Source organism: Saccoglossus kowalevskii, chromosome 12 (assembly GCF_978046115.1).
Source record: "Saccoglossus kowalevskii chromosome 12, keSacKowa6.1, whole genome shotgun sequence".
Taxonomy (NCBI): Eukaryota; Metazoa; Hemichordata; class Enteropneusta; family Harrimaniidae; genus Saccoglossus; species Saccoglossus kowalevskii.
The window spans coordinates 28507101-28527985 of NC_140652.1; positions in this window are offsets into that span (position 1 = coordinate 28507101).

Sequence of the window (20885 nt, forward strand, 5' to 3'; positions counted from 1 at the left end):
AATTAGCGTAAAGCCTACACGCCGCCATTGTTTTAATCTGTGATGATCCCAGACGTTCACATTTATGATATAGCAACGCTGATTGGTGGCGCCAGCTCCTTGGCGCGCCCTATCAAATGACTCTATTTAACTGCAGTGAAATACAGCTTTTCCTAACACGATCACGCACGGGTTCGTGGGCCGGTTATGAATGGCCGGCTTTAGCGAAACCGTGCGATTCAGACGATGGGATATATTTGACTGTATCACTTTAAATGTAGTCTGCCCGAGAAATAATGCCTTTGTTTATAATGACAAGTTTTGTGAGTTTACACAATAATAATCAAATTAGCGTCAGTAGTTATTGACCCTCACAGAAAATCATATCGCATCTCACAGCAGCGATGTTTACAAAACAATTCAGCGGTGCCAAGCGGACGACAACATTGATTTATGGTTTATGAAACAATTGTAATTGGTGAATGCAACCTTATACTTCATTTTCTTGTAAGGCTATGACATGAATGATCCGTATCACGTGCAAACCACGTGATGACTATCGCCACGAACGGTGGCGATATTGGACCATCTTTGTTTGTAGGTATTGTAGGCCACACAACTCATTGATATTTTTTGCTCAGAAAAATTACAATTTAAAACATATTTTACAAAACATACTAATTCATGACATGATTAATACCCGTTACATACATATTATTTTCACCAACTGTTATCGAAAACGTTTATACAATATATACCGATTATCATAGATGTTCTCGTGGAGAATACAATGTTGTGTGAGAATATATATATTTTACCTCGGTTTTGTAAATAACAAAGGCATTTAACTGGTTTGTGTGTCAGGCCACGAGGTTTCAAGTTCAAATTACACTGAGCTGAAATCCAGCCATTCTGAGTAGATTTTCATTAAGCCCACATTGTGGGTACAAAAATTATGAAATTTGACAAAATTCGTCAAATTTGAAACTGTATACAAATTGTCTTAAGAAATGTATTTTATTGGAATTGGAGTCTAGTTATTGTAATGGCTCTAAAACGGACGTTCTTTTGAGACTATAATTGGGCATACAATTGCTGAAACCCGTTAAAAAATTACCAAATTTGTTATTTTTAAGAGGGAAAAATTGAAATAACTGATTTTCAACACTTTCATTCATTGACATAAATTACGATTATCTAAGTTAAACCTACCATTAATCTCCATGATACCTAAATTTGGTTCTAAAATATTAAAACTGATTGAAATTCACAAAGTATATTATTTCCAATGAAAAATATGTATTACTTAATTATATTTTTATATAACATTATTATTCGAAAGTTATCGATATGGAATTGTATCATATTAAGTAATTTAAGTATTTTAAACTTACAATTCAGGTATAATTGTATATTACAAATATTGTATATTCTTAATTTCTGCAAATTTGTATATCGACCAAGGCTAGGGTCAATATTTGTATTATTATACCGAATAAAACAAACATTTTGTAAAAGGCTGTATTGCAAATTCTCTATTTACAACGACAACATCTAGAATGTTCTCCATTTATTTATTTATTTATTTATTTATTTATTTATTTATTTATTTATTTATTTATTTATTTATTTATTTATTTATTTATTTATTTATTTATTTATTTATTTATTTATTTATTTATTTATTTATTTATTTATTTATTTATTTATTTATTCATTCTCGTATTCTGTGCATGCGTCATATGGCCATAGCGTGTAACTGTTTACAAACACGCGTCTACCCATGAGCCTGGACGTTTTTAGCGTGTGTTGTTTTTGTCGCTTAGGACTCAATTCCCGCGCGTGCGCAAGTGACGATCCTCCAGCTTTAAGATTCTTGTAGGTATCAACTATACTTACAGACGACTGACATTTCAGAAGCCGTGATGTTTATAGATGACGAGCGCCGCACACGAACAAAAACAGCACACTACATGGGGGGAGGGGGCCAATCGGACCCTGATTGCAACTACATAAAACACAAATTAACAACATGTTGCCGGTTAAATGGACAATTTAATGAAACCTACATGTATGTACGATACACAACGCGTAATAAAATTACCTTGATGAAATAAATAGAAGCAGTAAACGCCAGTATACGACGTCAACAAATCCTGGAAAGCCGGATGAAAGTAATCAGCGCCAGCTACGTACATGGTGCAGCGAGTACAGTCGGGCCGATATAATCGTGTTGTTCGATGATTATCTCCTGGTTACAAGTATTCACATCGAACATAACTCGGCCCAAGTAATATTGTATATTTATATACACTGTACTTAGATATATACACTACACAATATGCACTTCGAAACTGTATATTGATATACACTGTACTTAGACATATGCACTACACAATATACACTTCGAAACTGTATATTGATATACACTGTACTTAGACATATACACTACACAATATACACTTCAAAACTGTATATTGATATACACTGTACTTAGACATATACACTACACAATATACACTTTGAAACTGTATATTGATATACACTGTACTTAGACATATACACTACACAATATACACTTTGAAACTGTATATTGATATACACTGTACTTAGACATATACACTACACAATATACACTTTGAAACTGTATATTGATATACACTGTACTTAGACATATACACTACACAATATACACTTCAAAACTGTATATTGATATACACTGTACATAGACATATACACTACACAATATACACTTTGAAACTGTATATTGATATACACTGTACTTAGACATATACACTACACAATATACACTTTGAAACTGTATATTGATATACACTGTACTTAGACATATACACTACACAATATACACTTCAAATCTGTATATTGATATACACTCTACTTAGACATATACACTACACAATATACACTTTAAAACTGTATATTGATATACACTGTACCTAAACATATACACTACACAATATACACTTCGAAACTGTATATTGATATACACTGTACTTAGACATATACACTACACAATATACACTTCAAAACTGTATATTGATATACACTGTACTTAGACATATACACTACACAATATACACTTCAAAGCAGTATATTGATATTTTTTTATATGAGAGTGAGGCTGTGCATATTTTTGTAGAATCATACAGCCAATTTATACATGGTGAGTCATTCGTTGAAGAAAAGGACGTGTATTCAATCTATTAGAAGTGCACTGCTGGGTGTTTATTTAGATACATAGCAAATTGATCTGTTCCATGAGATTCAGTTCAAACACGTTGAATAACACTGCCTTAGCCACACTGGAATGAATTCCTTTACAGTTCACGGGGCGGGTATAGGAAGATATAGAAGATTGCTGTTTCCGTTCTTTTCTAAAAATTCTTTAGACTCAACCGGTTCGTCCCTGTAAATTTGCCACTGCATGACGCAATAGAAATAATTGCTAGCAAACTCAGTTCACAATATTGTGTGTCTAGACCAAAACAATATTATGAGGAGCGTTCCACCATGACCTCCTGTACTCTCATCGGCAATTGAATATTATCTTCATTTAAATTGTGACGTTGTCTTGTATTTTTTTGTATCTCTATGTGATTGACATACAATGAGATATCGCTTTGCATGATTTTAATAAATATTCTGACGGTATTGTAATCTGTCTGACTTCCTGACTTCCTCAGCCCAAGTGTGAAATGTTTGTTTACCCACAACGCGGTTCGAGACAAAAGAACCCTAGTCGTTTCAAGACCAGGAATAGAGAGAGTGTGGTATACTGTAACCGTATTGTGAGCGGCGTTGTTGGTTGACACCGACAAGTAATTAAATACATCCGAAACATGGCCAATGTGAAACTCCGAGATGAATCTGTGAACACAGATAATCAGCCATGTGACAGGACATTCACAACTCATGGTCTTACTTGAACAACATCCCACTGCTATCTCATCTGAGATACACTTTTCCACCAGATGCATCTTGATTAGACTAATCATTACTCGTATTTAGTCTAGTTATCCATAATTGAAGTCTCAAGTTCATCACCTGAAACTCAATAATAACAATTGAAGGCTTATAAATAAATCACGCTCTGCTTCACTAGATACACACTGTGCAATGCCTTCTCTCGCTTTCACAATTCCTATGCGACAAGTTTACATAAATTATCTGTTATCATTAAATAATTCACCAGTACCAGAATTCAATCAATTGAAGTTCACCGCAAGCTACCAATTTGTAATTGTCTCGAATGAGATGATTTTAAAAGTAGCAAAATACTTCCATATAACAGTGAATATTGATAAAAATTCAGCCCTAATGTAGAGTTTAACAAAAATACTTTTTTCCTAATAAATGAGAGAATATTTTTATGATGTATAATTGAATTCCCATCGACTTTACGAGAATTTGAATGCATACATTTACCAGAAAAATATAATTGTTAGTTTGGTAATTTTTTTTTTGGGTGGTAAAAGAAATAAAATAAAAAAATCTAAGCTCATCAGTATGCGTATAGATGGAAATGACATGGATGAACTTTTGCTTTGGTTGCTCTTATCGAAATGAATGTGAACTGGCGCATCGGCTTTGTGTCTGATAGTTGAGTGGAAGCAACTTTAGAGTTCTGTTTTGAGTCAATATTGATTAATTAAATACAATACAATAAAGCATTCCAAACATAACGATTCCATGCGCAGTAACTACATCTACAACTACCCCCCCCCCCCCAGAAATGAAGTAATGTTAACAATGACAATTCAAGGAATATTGTGTAAAATCAGCAATATATTCCGATATTGGCGTATTTTAATAGTAAATCGTTAAGTCAAAAGTTTAGTCTGCTTACAAGAACCATTAGAATTACTATGATTGTTTTCGTCGTATGGAAAAAAACTATTACACTGAACTTCCATAATATATATTCGATATATATACATAGAGGAATGTGGATGCAGAAACACCGCTCTTCATACGCGGAAATAACCTTGAAAAAATAGTCCTCTGTGATCGTGTGTTATTTTTAAAATCACGTGACTGATATAATATAAACAGTTCGCAGCATTGTCCGACGTGAGATAACCGACATAGGGGAAACGTGTGTTTATGTAGCAATGTATGTCTGAAATCCGTGGATATAATTAGTAGGGAAAAAGCTTGAGACATCACTTGTATTTTTACAATCAGAAATTAACACAATAATATTCATACTATATGACGTAGTGTCAGGTCAACAACCAGGTCATCGCTAGTATCTCACCAATTAAGGCATTGTTCATAATTCAAAAACTGTATGTACACAATCACAGAGGAAGAAATATATGTTTAACAGTTTTTATTTTCGAATTCGTTGCAGTTAATATTTCTAACGCAGAATTGTTTTCAATAAATACAAGCTTGGAAAGACACGATAACTTAACCCGTATTGATGAAATCTGAGATCTAATCAGTACCAGTAACGTGCGTTATCGATTATTGTCCAACCATTAATTACAAACTCATAGAACATTCTTCTATGTCAGTGTTTCGCTCTCATGTACCGTAAGCGACATTTCTGCCGCGATATATCTGTTCTATACCGTTTGTATCGCATGTATCAAATTGCCTACCCCTTTTCAGACAAACTGTGGATATTTGACAACCCTTTCCAGACAGTAAGAATAAATGGTACCAAGGAAAAAGCAGGTGGACTCCCGGAGATGTACTTTGACGATATGAAGCTACAGAAAAAAATGAGCTTCATTCTCCTGATTGTTGGATCACTTCAAGCTCTAGAGACAGTCTTTGGAAAATATTTCCTTTTTAGACAGAAATAATGAAAATAACGCACCACTTTTCAGACAGAAATGGTGAATTTGGGACCCCTTTTGGCGGCACATATAGATCACAGTCAGCTGGCGCACACGTTTTATCACGTTTAAAATAAATGCAATATTTACTATATGGGGGCCGCCATCTTGAATGGCGCATATAACTAAATAAGAGACAAGTTGTGAAACGCGTTTTTCAGATCCTACAAATCAGGACAAAAATACCAATCTTTCACAGAAATGTTTTCGATGTGAAAGAGAGAGGCTATGGCATAAAGCATCCAGCCAATTTATATATGGCAAGTCCATACGTGGCGAGTTGCACAATACCTATACTGTTGGATAAATGGGCGTGCATTATTCGATCTATTAGAAGTGCATTGCTGAGTGATGACAATGACAAATTGACCTGTTCCATAAGACTCACTTCAAACATGTTAAATTACACTACCTTACCCACACTTGAATGAATTCGCGCACAGCCAAGGAACTATAATCAACTGTTCACAGTCTCTAAGAGCGGGGGGGGGGGGTATCAGCTGGTATCTAGTGTAAAAATAGACAAGGGATAAAAGCTCCAGCGAGACCATGTTTTTTTAAACTGCAAAAAAACCGACGAAAAAAATGAAAAATAAAATCTATAAAAAATACCAGCTTGAAGAATATTCGTAGCTCTTTCAAATTTTTCCAAATACTTACCTTTATTTTACCGATATCACTAGAATAAATCAAGAAAAACACAAAAGCTGGTTACAAGCAAATAATATTCTTAAAGCTGTTTTTTTTTTAAAGATTTTATTTTCCAGTTTTTCCAGTTTAAAAAAATATGGGCTCGCTTGAGCCTTCATCCCTCGTCTATTTCTTATCTTAGATACCAGCTGATCCACCGCTCCACCTCTCATAAAGACTGCGTACAGTTGATTATAGTTCCTGGGCTCCCTGTGATATAACTTCTGTGTTTTATAACAGCATTATTTTACAAAAGACTGTTGTTGCTGTTCTTTTCTAAATATTGTTTAGATCCTAAAATGAGCGGCAAGGTTCTCAGTGACGATCAGCCAGTTTGTCCCTGTAAATTTGCCACTGCATGACACAATAGAAATAATGTGCCAGCAATCTCAGTTCACAGTAATGTGTGTGTAGACCAAAACAATATTGTGAGTGGCGTTCCTCCGTGACCTCTGGTACTCTCATCGACAATTGAATATTATCTTCCTTTAGATTGTGACGTTGTCTTTTATTTTTTAGTCCCCGTTCGGACGAAGTCTGAAAACGAAAATTATTAATTTGGGTTCGTTCCGTCCGCCCGTACGTCCGGAGCTATATCTCGGACACCCATTGACGGATTTCATTCAAACTTCACATGAAGACAATACATAATGTCTTACATATGCGCGCCAAGTTATTTTATAATCGGAGCAAAAATGGCATTTTGGATGTAAAATTTGCTATTTCAGATATCTAAACGTGTCTGCGGCAGTTTCTCGGAGATGACTGGGCCGAATTGGATCAAAGTTGGTATGATGATCATACATATTATGTTGTAGGTGCACGTCATTTTTTTTCGTGATTCGAACAAATATGGCCGACTGGCGACCATTTTGTTTTTCATGGTTCCCATGCTACTTTCTCTTGAATGCCATGAACGTTTCTGTTTAAAGTTTGTAGAAAGATAGTATACCAAGAGATATAACTACACTATAATTATGTTTGTGATTCGATTCAATATGGCTGACTGACGTTCAAATTTTATGTAAAAGTTCTAAATCATTTTCCATGATACCCATGCCTACTTTCCCATGAATGCAATGAAAATTTCTGTTTAAAGTTTGTACAATCTAGTATACCAAGAAATACAACTACACCATCATTATTATCATTTATCCAGGGTTTGTGATCGACCACTTTAACATGAACGACAAGGTTGTTTAGCGATGTCATGTCCCGAATTTGAGGACAAAGTGAAGTCATACAATGTGGTATCGCCTTGCATGATCGTAAATGTGCCGATTTTAATGAATATCTAACGGTATTGTAATCTGTCTGACTTCCTGACTTCCTCGGCCCGAGTGTGTACTGTTTGTTTACCCGTAACGCGGTTCGAGACAAAAGAACGCTAGTCGTATACCATAACCACATTGTACGCGGTGCTGTTGGTTGACACCGACAATTAATTAAATACATCCGAAACATGACCGATGTAAAACACCCGAGATGAATCTGTGAATACAGATAGTTAGTCATGTGACAGGACATTCACAACTCATGGTCTTACTTGAAAAACATCCCACTACTAAGTTAACGACCTCTACATGTTACAAGTAACCTGGAGAATGCTGTGTGAGTCATATTTTTATATTGATTTTTGTTGCATTTGCAGCAAATAGTTACCAAACAATGAGAAATCTATAGGATTGAATATTAGACCTCTCAGCTGGCTTCACATGCATAGTTCAAGACTGCCCAACCGGTGCTTACACCAGGTTTTAGTTACAGCACCTAGACGGTCTGTGGTTACAACTTCATGTTCCGAGTAATCGCAAGAAATTGACATGACAATAGAAATTCATGAAAGACTGGCACTCCCATGCAATTAACAGCAAGTGAAATTCCTGGGATTGAAACATATATTTTGAAGTCACTGATGTAGGCAATGAAAAATTTCAAGTTGACATAAAGACGAGGTAGTTTATTTAATCAGTGCTCAACTAGATTATAATTAATTTGTTTATTTCAATTTCTCCTGAAGTCAAATAGAATACACTGGTGAAACACGGTAGTAACCGTGGGTGAAAGGATGTTTTGGGGTGTTGTTTACATTGTGTATGGAGTGGTAGGGTCGGGTGTAATTTGTTCATTTCCAACTCTTATGAAGTCACGTAGAATTTCACTTAATTTATTTTTGCTGTGCTGTGTCTCAATAGAGTATGAGGGAAATGGAATTTTCACTGAAATTTATTTCAGGGGAAAAATGTTTTTAGTGATAATGAAGTATTATGACAGAACCCCATACCCTCGCCGTGGCTTTCAATGCATATGGAAGTTATTTTCACGAGTGATGCGGTGTGTCCTGCTGCCGTACTTTCACGAGCGAAGCCACGGGGAGGGTGTGGGGTTCTGATATTATTACATATGTCCCATATTTTATTATTTGATGGTAAAGAAAGAACGTGCAACAAACCGGGATAGAAATTTAGGTCGGGGAACCCAATTGACAATTAATATGCTCCAAGACAGTACTGCGACCTAGCAACGCGTGTCAGTGTAGAACGCGTGTCATTGTACGTGTGAAAATAAAATAATCAGACGTCTGATTTGAGTCATTGTCCGAATAAATAACTCGTGGATTTTTAAGCGCGGTGGTAGTCGCGCAGCGCGTATTCGAATTTTTTGTAAATAAACAATGTATTTTACACGTGTTGTATACGTCGCTATGAGCCCCATATCGAACAGGACGCGACACAACGACTGCCGCCCTTTAGTTGGGACCACGATAGAACCAGAACTTAAACTGGGCTACTACGATACACGGTTTATGTTAAAATTAAAAGTTCCTCCACAGATGCCGTGCAACTGCGGTACTTCACTGATGGAATGACTTTCGTTGACATCGATCGTCGCTGACTCGTGAGCTGCACATTACAACTTCGTTTGTGATGTTGCTTGCTGGTCGTGGATAGACTGAGTCTTGGTTACCGGTAAATGTTGCTCATTTGGCGTTGGTAATCTTTATTTGGAATTGAGTAACGCCGCAACGTCGCCAGCGGAAACCTCCTGGTATGTCGAAGTTGACAGTTGCAGCTCCATAGTAGTAATCGCTGATTTTACTGCGGGTCCAGGCTGCGGGTGAATCTTCCGAGAGCCCTTTAAGATTTATAAAACTCAGTTTCCAGGTGGTCAACATACATTAAGTTCTCCCAATCCTAGTTTTCTATGTGATGTACATGTAACATGCCAAAAATGTTGGTGAATGATTTGAACCTGACAAAAATAGCAGACGGAAATGTGTGTCCAAAATAAAAATAGTTCGGTAGCCAATGAAAATACCATGTTCATTTGCATATCGACCGTGAAAATACCGAAAACATTATTGCGTGGGTGACATGCAAATTAGTTTTAATCAAAATAAGTGACTGCCTAAAATTACCATTACTGTTGTTCAAATTTAATTTCACTTGGCAAGTATATTTATGTACCCCAAGGGAAAAATATCGTACTTCTAAATATTGTTTATTTCGGCTATATTTCGAAAAACGGTACTCCTGAAGGGACTACTTTATTTGCGCTCAGACCTCATTTGCACTTGCATTTGCATAATAATGCGAGATGTAGACACACCCTATTATAGTAAAATATCTCTATATCCACTAGAGGGACAGTGTTATATCCTATAATAGGGTGTGTCTACATCGCGCATTAAAATCTCCATATAACATTAGCGCGTAACAAAGATTGTGATGAAGGAAAGAGTGGTATAAACAAATATCAGTGATTACTTGAAATAGATACCAGGAAGGGAGGGGGGTAAAAGAAAAGTTATATAACATTTTATTATTCAATAATTTATTAAAATACATAAGTTTGCCCAACTCCCTGTGATGCAACACCTCAGACATAGCTCATTGTACTCGGCTTGAATGTGGGCACACAGTTACTATTTGAATTTTTGATATCTTTTTTCATTAATGAGAAGGTTGACCCCAAAGTTAGAGTAACTGTTCACCAGGAATGGCTTTTTAACTCTTCTGTGATTTTTTTTGGCTTGGCTGATTTTGTTCATACTTGACAAGCAGGTCGTACCATCACTAATTGGAAAAACAATCCTGACCCACCGCTACCATGCCAACAGCCAAAATCTGTTTTTTGAATACTCTCGCCTCAAATTTATTACCTCCTACCAGTCTTGTAACAGCAGTGGCCAAATGATCATGCCTTTTATTCTGGCTACGTTGCGCACTGGTAAGAGATCACCGGCGCCGACATTGTTACACTGTATCAACGTAATCCCAACGCAACTTTAAATAAACTGTAAATGCTGCCTCCAATCTAGAAAATACTATCGCAAAACGGTTGGAAATAATACATTTAACGGCTGAATACGTCCTAGCAATAAAATAAAGTGACTTTTAAAGACTGAATGTTATTTTGCGAACCTCGTATAAGGTGCCCGGTTTTAGTTATAAACCGACGTTAGCTTCACGACGTTCATGTCCTACCATGGTAACAGCCAAAAACATATTGCTTGTTTTTTACCGGCTTGTTTTCATTGGCAACCGAAGTATTTTTATTTTGTAAACACATTTGTATCTGCTATTTGTATCCAGTTCAAATCGTTCAGCAACATTTTTGACATATTAGGTGTACATCACATGGAATACTACGATTGAGAGAACTTGATGTATGTTGACTGAGTTTTATCATAGTACGAAGTACCAGGAGGCTTCTGCTGGCAACGTTGCGGCGTTATCCAGTTCCAAATAAAGATTACCAACGCCAAATGAGCAACATTTTAACTGGTAATCAAGATTCATTTAATCCATGACTAACAAGCAACATCGCAAGCGAAGTTGTAGCACGCAGTACTAGTAAGTCATCCCGTTAGTTGAGTATCGCAGTAGCACGGCATGTTTGCCTTCAGCATTGTATGCAAACGAATCACGTGGTGTGCCGTTCTCGTTCAAACCCGGGATTCGATCAATAGGGGAGTTTCAGTAAAAAAACACATTACAAATCATGCAAGTTCAACATTTTCAAACCAATATACTAAAACAGAAATGCTCAGCGATGCAAAAAAGATAGATATTACTTTTCAGTATACACATCTCTGATTATACAAATACAATCCCTCACATATTCTACTTCCAATTATTCCTGCGTAAATTGGAATAGCCTCTTTCCATGTTGACATTCTCAGTAAAATCATGTGATAGGCTGTTACAATTGGCTGTTACATACTATTTCGCCGGTCTAGAAAATGTGTTTAATTAGCTCTCATTCAAGCGACAATGCACATTTCCCAGTGGGAGTGAACCTAGCTCGAATCTGCCATTAAAAAATAGGGGTGTTTTCAGCAAAAAACGAATAATCCTTGAGTGCACACAATACACTGAATTTTAGAACAAATCTTGAATTAGTTACAGCAGCAGAATACCACAGAAATATCAGACGAAACATGAAAACACTATATATTGTATTTTGGCCTGAACCCTATCTATTGCAATTCCAGGGATTATCCCCATATGTGCAACCATTTCCCACCTTCGTATCACCCAACCCTGAAAACAAATTCTTAATACCACGCTGAAGCGTTTGGTAATAATATACCGCATTATCAAAATATAAAGCTGAGCTGCTATCTTGAATTTATATTGCAGACAAAGTTACTCGAAGATTTTCCTTCAAGTTCAAGCATGTACAATATTCTCACGTAAAATCTCATTTAGAATAATTTCTTGTTTGAAATAAATATCAGATAATAATTGATCTGATAATCTTGAGTGTAGTGACTGAACTGACTGACGACTCGAGGGTAACTTGGCCTTATGAGAGAAGCTTTATGACTTCATTGATAAACGTATTCAGGTCATTACTATTAATTCACCTGTATGCCACTTCTTTGCATGGATGTCACAACTGAAATACGCACATATACACAGCTACTTCATTTTAGAAGCTAACAGCTAACTGCTCCACTGTATTGCACGTATACATTAAGCTTTAGAAGATTTAACATTTTGTTTTACAATTTAGATGACGTCAGCGGCATAATAGCTAATTATGTGTATTCTAATAAAATTATATCTCGAGCTTGATGTCGCATATTTTTTTCATGAATGTCTTCGCCTATTGTCTCATGAATGTCTTCACCCATTATCCATTTATTTAGAGTGCAGTAACAATTGCCTGGCACTATTCTATTATTTTCTGCCATCATTATACTTGTCAACTGGTAATATGTATGCTTCGTATGTGTTGTTAAAAACGCAAGCACAATGTTTCCTCCAGACCCCATGAATAAAATTAGATGCTTAGATCTTTAGGTCATTTTTGCTTTCCACCCATCACTGCTGTTGTAATTAAATGCAAAACTTGTCACATCGATACATCCATCCTCTCTTAGTATCGCTCTAAATGTTGGTCTCATTGTTGGATTCTTCCTGTTCCGTCTCACCTGAGATACAACTTTCCATCCTCTCTTACGATCGATCGCTCTATTTTTTTATCTCATTGTTGAGTTTTTTTTTTGTAGTGTCTTATCTGAGATACACCTTTCCACTAGATTCATCTTGATCAGACTAATCATTACCAATACTTATCTAGTTAATAACAAATTATCCCTAATTGAAGTCTCAAGTAAATATATCACTCTCTGTTTCACTACATACACACGATTCAATAACGTATCTCGATTTCACAATTCTTGTATAAAAGGTCACACAAATGATCTTTTGTCATTATTTTATTAATTAATTAATTCACCAGTACCAGAAGTCTTTCCAATTTGTAATAGTCTGGAATATATTTCCATATAACAGTGAATAATTGAATGGGGTTCCAATATGATTATGCTTCACTATTATATGCAACAAAGATTCATTCACCACAATGCATTGCAAATTTTCGGAAATTGCGTATTTTTGTTATTTATTTTTTTTGTCATTTATGATTTTACACTGTTTATAGATATAATCGTTTTTGTTAATTATTTATTTATTTCACCTTAATTCATACACGACTAGATAGCCTATTCACTGATCTCCCATTATGATAGCACCCTGTTACAAAATACAAAACATTACAATACATCAACAATACCTAACATTAGTAAATATAAATATATAGCAAATTTATTATCACACCTATTTTACATAGTAAATGTCAATAACACACATGAAATTTGACGATCCCGGTGATAGTAACGTCGCCAATAGTATGTATGGTTGCATTTATTGAAATGAATGGGAACTGGCGCATCGGCTTTGTATCTGATGGTTGAGTGTAAGCGACTATAGTTCTGTTTCGAGTTCTGTTTTGAGTCTATATTGATTAATTAAATACAATGCAGTAAAGCATTCCAAACAGAAGCACAGACTATAACGATTCCATGCACATTAACGACATCACAGCAGTAACATGGACGTGTGGAATTAAGCAATCATTTTTGTACGCTTGGAAGTTGAGGTTGGGATAATTTGAAGTGATGTCTCTGTTATACGCGGCTTTATACCACTGACAAGTTTTAGCAGACATCTACAACTACCCACCCCAACCCACCCACCCCCACCCAGAATTAATGTTCATAATAATAATTCAATAATAATTTTATTAGTAAAACATTAAGTCAAAAGTTCAATCTGCTTACATGAACCAATAAAATTATATATATATATATATATATATATACATTGTATATATTCAATTTAACCGTTTTAAATATATCATGTAAAATAATCACTGTAATTTTATTATATATATATATATATATATATATATATATATATATATATATATATATATATATATATATATATATATATATATATATACCACTGCATATACGCAAATTGATACAATAATAGTTTTTGTCAGTTTTCCACCAAAACTACTCAAGGCAATCTCACCAATTAAGGCATTGTTCATTATTCAGTTCACTGCACATACACAGACAAAGAAATATAACTTTAAAAGTGTTTTTTTTTAGTTATATTTTCTAATACAGAATGACATTGATCAGTAAATACAATCTTAGAAAGACACGATAACTATAATGAAATCTGAGTCCTAATCAGTCCAGCCCAGAAACGTGCGTTATCGATTATTGTCCCACTATTAATTACAAACTCATAGAACATTCTTCAGTGTCTTGCTCCCATGCACCGTAAATGTGTGTTTGCCTTGTACGTTTTATTCTAATGTATTCACTCTTTTTTTACTAATTTCAGGACATAACAGTCACAATGTTTTCTCCTCATCAATGAAATTAGATGTCTAGGTCTTTAAGTCATTTTTGTTATTTCTCCTATTACAGCATTATATGCAAAACTAGTCGATACTTGTCTATCCTCAGTTAGGATCTCACTAAGTTTTGGACTCATTGTTGGATTGTTCCTGTCCCGTCTCAACTAACACAAACTTTTCCAGTGAATCAGAATATTCATCTTGATCAGACTAATCACTACTCATACTTATTAGATTGTAAATGTAGCAAAGTATTTCCAAATATCAGAGAATACTTGGAAAGGAGGCCAAACAAACTCTCATGAATATGTAATGGTGTTCAAATAAAACAATACAAATACACATATTCATCAACAGTAACATGCTAATTTATTCAAATGAGATTTCCCTAGATTGTAACAAACAAAGATACTACAATTCAAGTTCATTTATGTTTATGTTAATTTCCGCCTTAATCTCGAATATAACACACATTGAAGCAATATAAGTCAACATCTGAGGACAATAATATATACAGGAGATTGGGACAATCTGAATAAAATGAGGGCTTTATTTTTTTAAATACATGTACAATCATTTATTTTTATTATACATTATTTTTACTTTATTTTAAATTAGTTTTTATTTGCTGGCATTGTTTTTAAGAGTTTTGGCTATCGCGAAAGTTAAAATAATACAAAATAAAATGTACGTGATAATAATAAAAATAATTACAAAACAATAAAAAGGTATATTAGAAATAAAATAAATTATATAAATTAAATTGAATTCATGCCTTACAATACATTATATTTTAATCAGATTGGAAATTAGAGATTCTCATCTGAGTTATGCCATATATTACAAGTCTTCCATGTAATTATGTTTAAAACTAGGGTTTTCTTTAATTAGCAATAGACTGTATGATATTCTCTGCCAAGTTCAGTATCTCTGTGAAAGGTCAACTTGATATTTTTAGGGGAATAATTAACATGCAATAATTATCGGCAATTTAAACCCAAGGCAAGGACTTTGACGGAGAAAAGTGAAGCTATATATTCGCTTCTGAGTTTATGTCGTGCAAACTCTCTCAGTGGGCTGTGCACTATTGACGTTGGGTTTTTATAACTTTTAATTTCGTTCAGGAAGCCTCTTTTGATTTTTATTTTGTTTACTTCCTCGTCCAACTTTCCTATGCGCATGCATTTTCAGCTCATTTACACTTGATGAATGTTTGACGTTTTGTGACAATTGTGTTATGATACAGAAGGAATATATATAAATTATGTGAAGTGTGCTTTTAGCGTTCCAAATGTTAGTGATGGTTTCAGATTTGTATTTGGTTTTGTTAACAATGGAGTAGCTAACGCACATCGTTTATTCACCTAGTGCACATAATCATTTTGTAACATAGAGTGAAAATTCTGCAATGTGATAAAAGCAAAAACAAAGAAAATAAATAATAAATAGGACAAGAGTTTATGTAATAACCACATCGCATCAAATATTACTTGTTTACTCGGAATATTTATCAATAATAAACAAAATCGATGCATGAAAAAAAATTACCAACATCTAAATACATATATATGAAAACATGCGGAACGACGTAATATTAAGCAATCTGCCTTGCATGACTCAGTTCACGTGATTTAATTCCCAATTGTGAAGCGAAAATAGTCATATTACCCTCGGTAATATCAGGATGGACGTGGTTACTCCATGTAATAATCAGGACAGGAATGGTTGTTCTGGGCAATAGTCAGGACGCAATCCAACGAAAATGCGCAACAGATCAGGAAAACATTAAATGCATGAAAGATACGAAAAGAATACCAAGAGATGTTAGATTGGTGGTATAATTTACTACATGATCATGTATTGCATTTCGAGCTAAAATAGGAGTCGGTCATGAACTGCGACGATGTATGAGAATGAAATTCCCTGTGTGTGGCCATTTTCAGTACGGGAGAGGGGTGATTTTTAGGCAGATTATTAGTTTACTCAAAATTATAACTTATTTGTTGACATAGAGATATTGGCACATATCCAATGCCTAAGGCTACCACGAGCACCAGGAACCCTCATATTTTATGTTCAGAAAGTCACATATTACCAAGCATTACCTAAAATTTAATTGTCTTGATGTGTTATTACCTTGGTATTAATTGTAAGTTGCTCAATTAACGAATGCTCATAAAAACAACTAAACCAATAGTATGTCAATCACAATTATATTTGCATATAGATGATGTGGCCATTTTTAGTGATTCTCCTATTGGGTTACAGAGACTTTTGACGATTTTGGAAAAAAAAATTACACTTTGGAAAATGTCGGTAAACTTAAGTACAACAGAAATTATAGTTTTTAGACGCGGGGGCATTGTTAAAAAAAGTGAAAACTGGGATTTTGGAGGGACACGGAATAATACAGTGAGTTACTACAAACACCTTGGTTTATTGATCTCTAGTAGAAATTCATGGTCAATGGCTGTTAAATACATTAGCCAGACAAGCCCAAAAAGCGATGGAGGCAATTTTTCGCATGATACATAATACTGGGAGTCTTCTATATAATGATTATTTTAAATTATTTGATGGTATGATTTTACCAATTTTGAGTTATGGGTCAGAGATCTGGGGACATAATAGGTATCAGGTAGCAGAAAGAGTCCAGTTAAAATATTGCAAAGCTTTTTAGTTGTTTCGTCATCCACATCCAACGTTGCAGTGCTCGGAGAGTGTGGTAGATACCCAATATATAAGTATACAGTCAAAAAGTGTATGAATTACTGGCTAAGACTGTGCACCCGAGTAGAGTTGCTAAGCAAGCTTATAAAATTGCGCTCAATCTTGATGAAAATGACAGAACGTCATGAGCAACAAACATAAAATCTATTTTTTTTGTAAGTTTGGTTTTGGTGAAGTGTGGTTTTGGCAGGGTCCTGGTGACCCTGAAGCCTTTCTCTGTCAATTCATGTCAAGGGCAAATGATATTTTTAGACAAAATTGGAGAGCGGAGGTGTGTAAAAAGACAAACTACGTACATATTGTAATTTCAAAGTGCTATTCCAGAGGGAAGATTATTTATTATTTATTAGTAATGTTAAATTGAGAAAAACATTATCATGCTTTAGATGTTCCAGTTTGTGACATGATGGAAGTAGAGGACGAATATAATTTCATTATGATACGAGATGCTTAGAAAGCGACTCATTCCCATTCGGTCTTATACAAATCCATCTGTAAATAAGTTTTATTCTTTAATGTCATGTAATTCATTTGAAATTATTAGTAACTTAGCTGTTTCTATACAAAATGCATTTAAGTTGAGACAAGATGTACTTGACTTTTGACCAAAGATTTGTTGTGTCAGTATTGTAATAAGCAAAAGGGGCCAGTGGCCTATAAGAGCAAATAAATACAAACTGTGTATATTTGCATATATGGACTGATTACGACCACCATGTGACCGGGCGATCAATTAACAGGTCGTTGTCCTTGGTTGCATTGATTAGTCGGTGTCCAGCCACATGTATTACCATTAAAACCTTCACAATAAATGACATATGATATGTTATAATTACAGCTATACATCAGACTGGTGAATGTATAGGTACAAAAGCAATAATCGGGTGTATTTACCAATGTATTTAACAATTCGTGCATACTGATAACCGAAGTTAGTTATGTGCAGCGACGAGAAACGAATCAAACTGACCTGTTCCATAAGAATCAGTTCATAAGGTAGCAGTGTAATATGTTATATCATCAATGTCTGCGATTTAAAAAAATGTATTTTCAAAGGTCCTTTACATATCACAATGTAACGTATAAACAGAGTTAACACATGCCGGCGTTGTGGACTAAATAAAATGCAGTATTGTCTATAGAATTGTCATTAGAATCGTGCCGTGTAAATTAATAACCATTCTTGTGTTAGATTCTGACAAGTATTTATTTATTATTTAAGTATTTATTTAAATCAGCGTTTTCGTTATTAATTCTCCCTGTATTTACAGTGGCACCTGCGACAAACTCATGGAAAGTGGAAAATTTGAGAGATGACCACTAGTGGGCAATGCCATCAGTATCAATTACTTTGCTCTCACTGAATGGCTCGAATGAACTATGATAGCTTTGCTGGCTAATTTCATTGGAAGTATAAATTATGTTAATTAGTTGGATGGTGTGGTGGACAATGCTATAATTTGACATATTAAAAGTAACAGACACACTCAGAGAGGTAAGTGTTTTTCAGTTAAAAATTACTTTTGTGTATAAGACTATCCCTTTTAATACATTGGGGTGATATGTGCGAGAACTATGTGCAAATCACTGCATATACGCTCTATAGTATTGCGCACGTGTCCTCCCTATTTAACACCCACGTTTACACTGCCACCCCTCTTTAACCATTTAATGAAACATTCCAAGGTCTATAAGATATGCAAGTTGTTCTGCCACAACATTTTTGTCGGTCAAAATGGGAAAAGCATTTCTTTTGAGCTTATTACTTTTGATTTTAATTATTACACTTTGTAATGGACTCTCGACTTGTAGGCGTAGACGATTTCCTAATTCGGACTGGGGTGGATGGGCCTCATGGAGTTCATGTTCAAAAACATGCGGTGCAGAAGGTACAATGCAGAGATTTCGCGACAAAAATGTTTCTCCTAGAATATGTGATCGAGATGTGGAAACAGTCGGATGTAATCGTTTTTGCAACCATGGCGGGACGATAATCGATAATGAGTGTTACTGCCCCGGACTGTATGGTTCGAATTGCTGTAATACAGGTACGTTACTATCTTGTTATGACGAGTTGGAAGTGTGTTCTATACTTGTTTTAAGGCATATGCGCCCTGTTTCCCTTATAAATCATTTAATGTGATCAATAAAAAAAATAAAGAAAAAAATATCAAAATTCGTATAACTCAAACTGGAGAAATTTAAAAAACAAATCTTTTACTTCCTCATCGGATCGTGAAAACTAATGTTCAACAAAAACCTATTGAGGTGATTCGATTATTCGCAAAAACTAGTGAACAATGCTATTAGAGTTGCCTAGTGAAGAAGAACAAACCATGAAAGCATTATAGCAGGCTGACACAACTTGACGCGTATTTTGCTATATATATATATAGCAGAAAATGGGGACTTATGTGTTGACCCCTGCGCGTCCGTGCGTGCGTGCGTGTGTGCGTGTGTGAGTGCGTCTGGACCTGTATTTTTAAAATGCCTGGACCAATCATAATCAAACTTCACACATACATCATGCATGATATTATACGTATGCACATCAATTTGTTTCACGATCTGATTCAATATGGCCGAATGGCGGCAATTTTTGTGCTAAAAATCTTCAAAATCAAGCATTTCCCGGCTGTTTACAGATGGATTTTGTTCAAGACCGGCATTGTTCACGTACAGACAGAGATTTCCTTTATGCCAATTGCATTAATACTTTGTTGAACCTTTTCTGTTGTGTCGGACACGTGATATGAAGATACATACATAATCGCCGAGGACTATTTGTCAAGGTTATTTCCGCGTCTGAAGAGCACTGTACATTATTAATCCATACCTACACTATTTTGAGTGTTTTTTCTGAAAATATTTTTTTCACCGTATTTGTTCTGCGATAATATGCAAATGTGCGTGAAATAGTTAACCAGACTGATTGGAAATCATATTTTATATATCACGTGACACAAAATAATGGTGTTGGCTCATTTTGAAAAATGCGCTAGTAATAACGCGAAAATGGTATTGTGTAAAGCAGTCGATAAACAAACACAGGTTGTGCCATTTTCCGTACTTAGCTAATTACGAGACATATTATTAGTTCAAGTGTTGTCGTGTTAACTTATCTTTATGTTAACTTGGCGGTGAGATGAGAGCACATATTCAGGTAACCCAATAGTTTATATTATTCTGTACGTCACAAATAAATAGGACATTCTATCTTACCAAACAGCTAATTTATATATTGTGACATTAATCTGTGTTTCCAGTCTGTCCAGCTATCGACAACTGTGAAGACGTTCAGTGCACGACAACCCAAAACCAGTACTGCTTGAAATGTGAATATGATCGTGGCAAGGGAAGGAGAGCCTACGAACCAGTGGAGGTTAATGG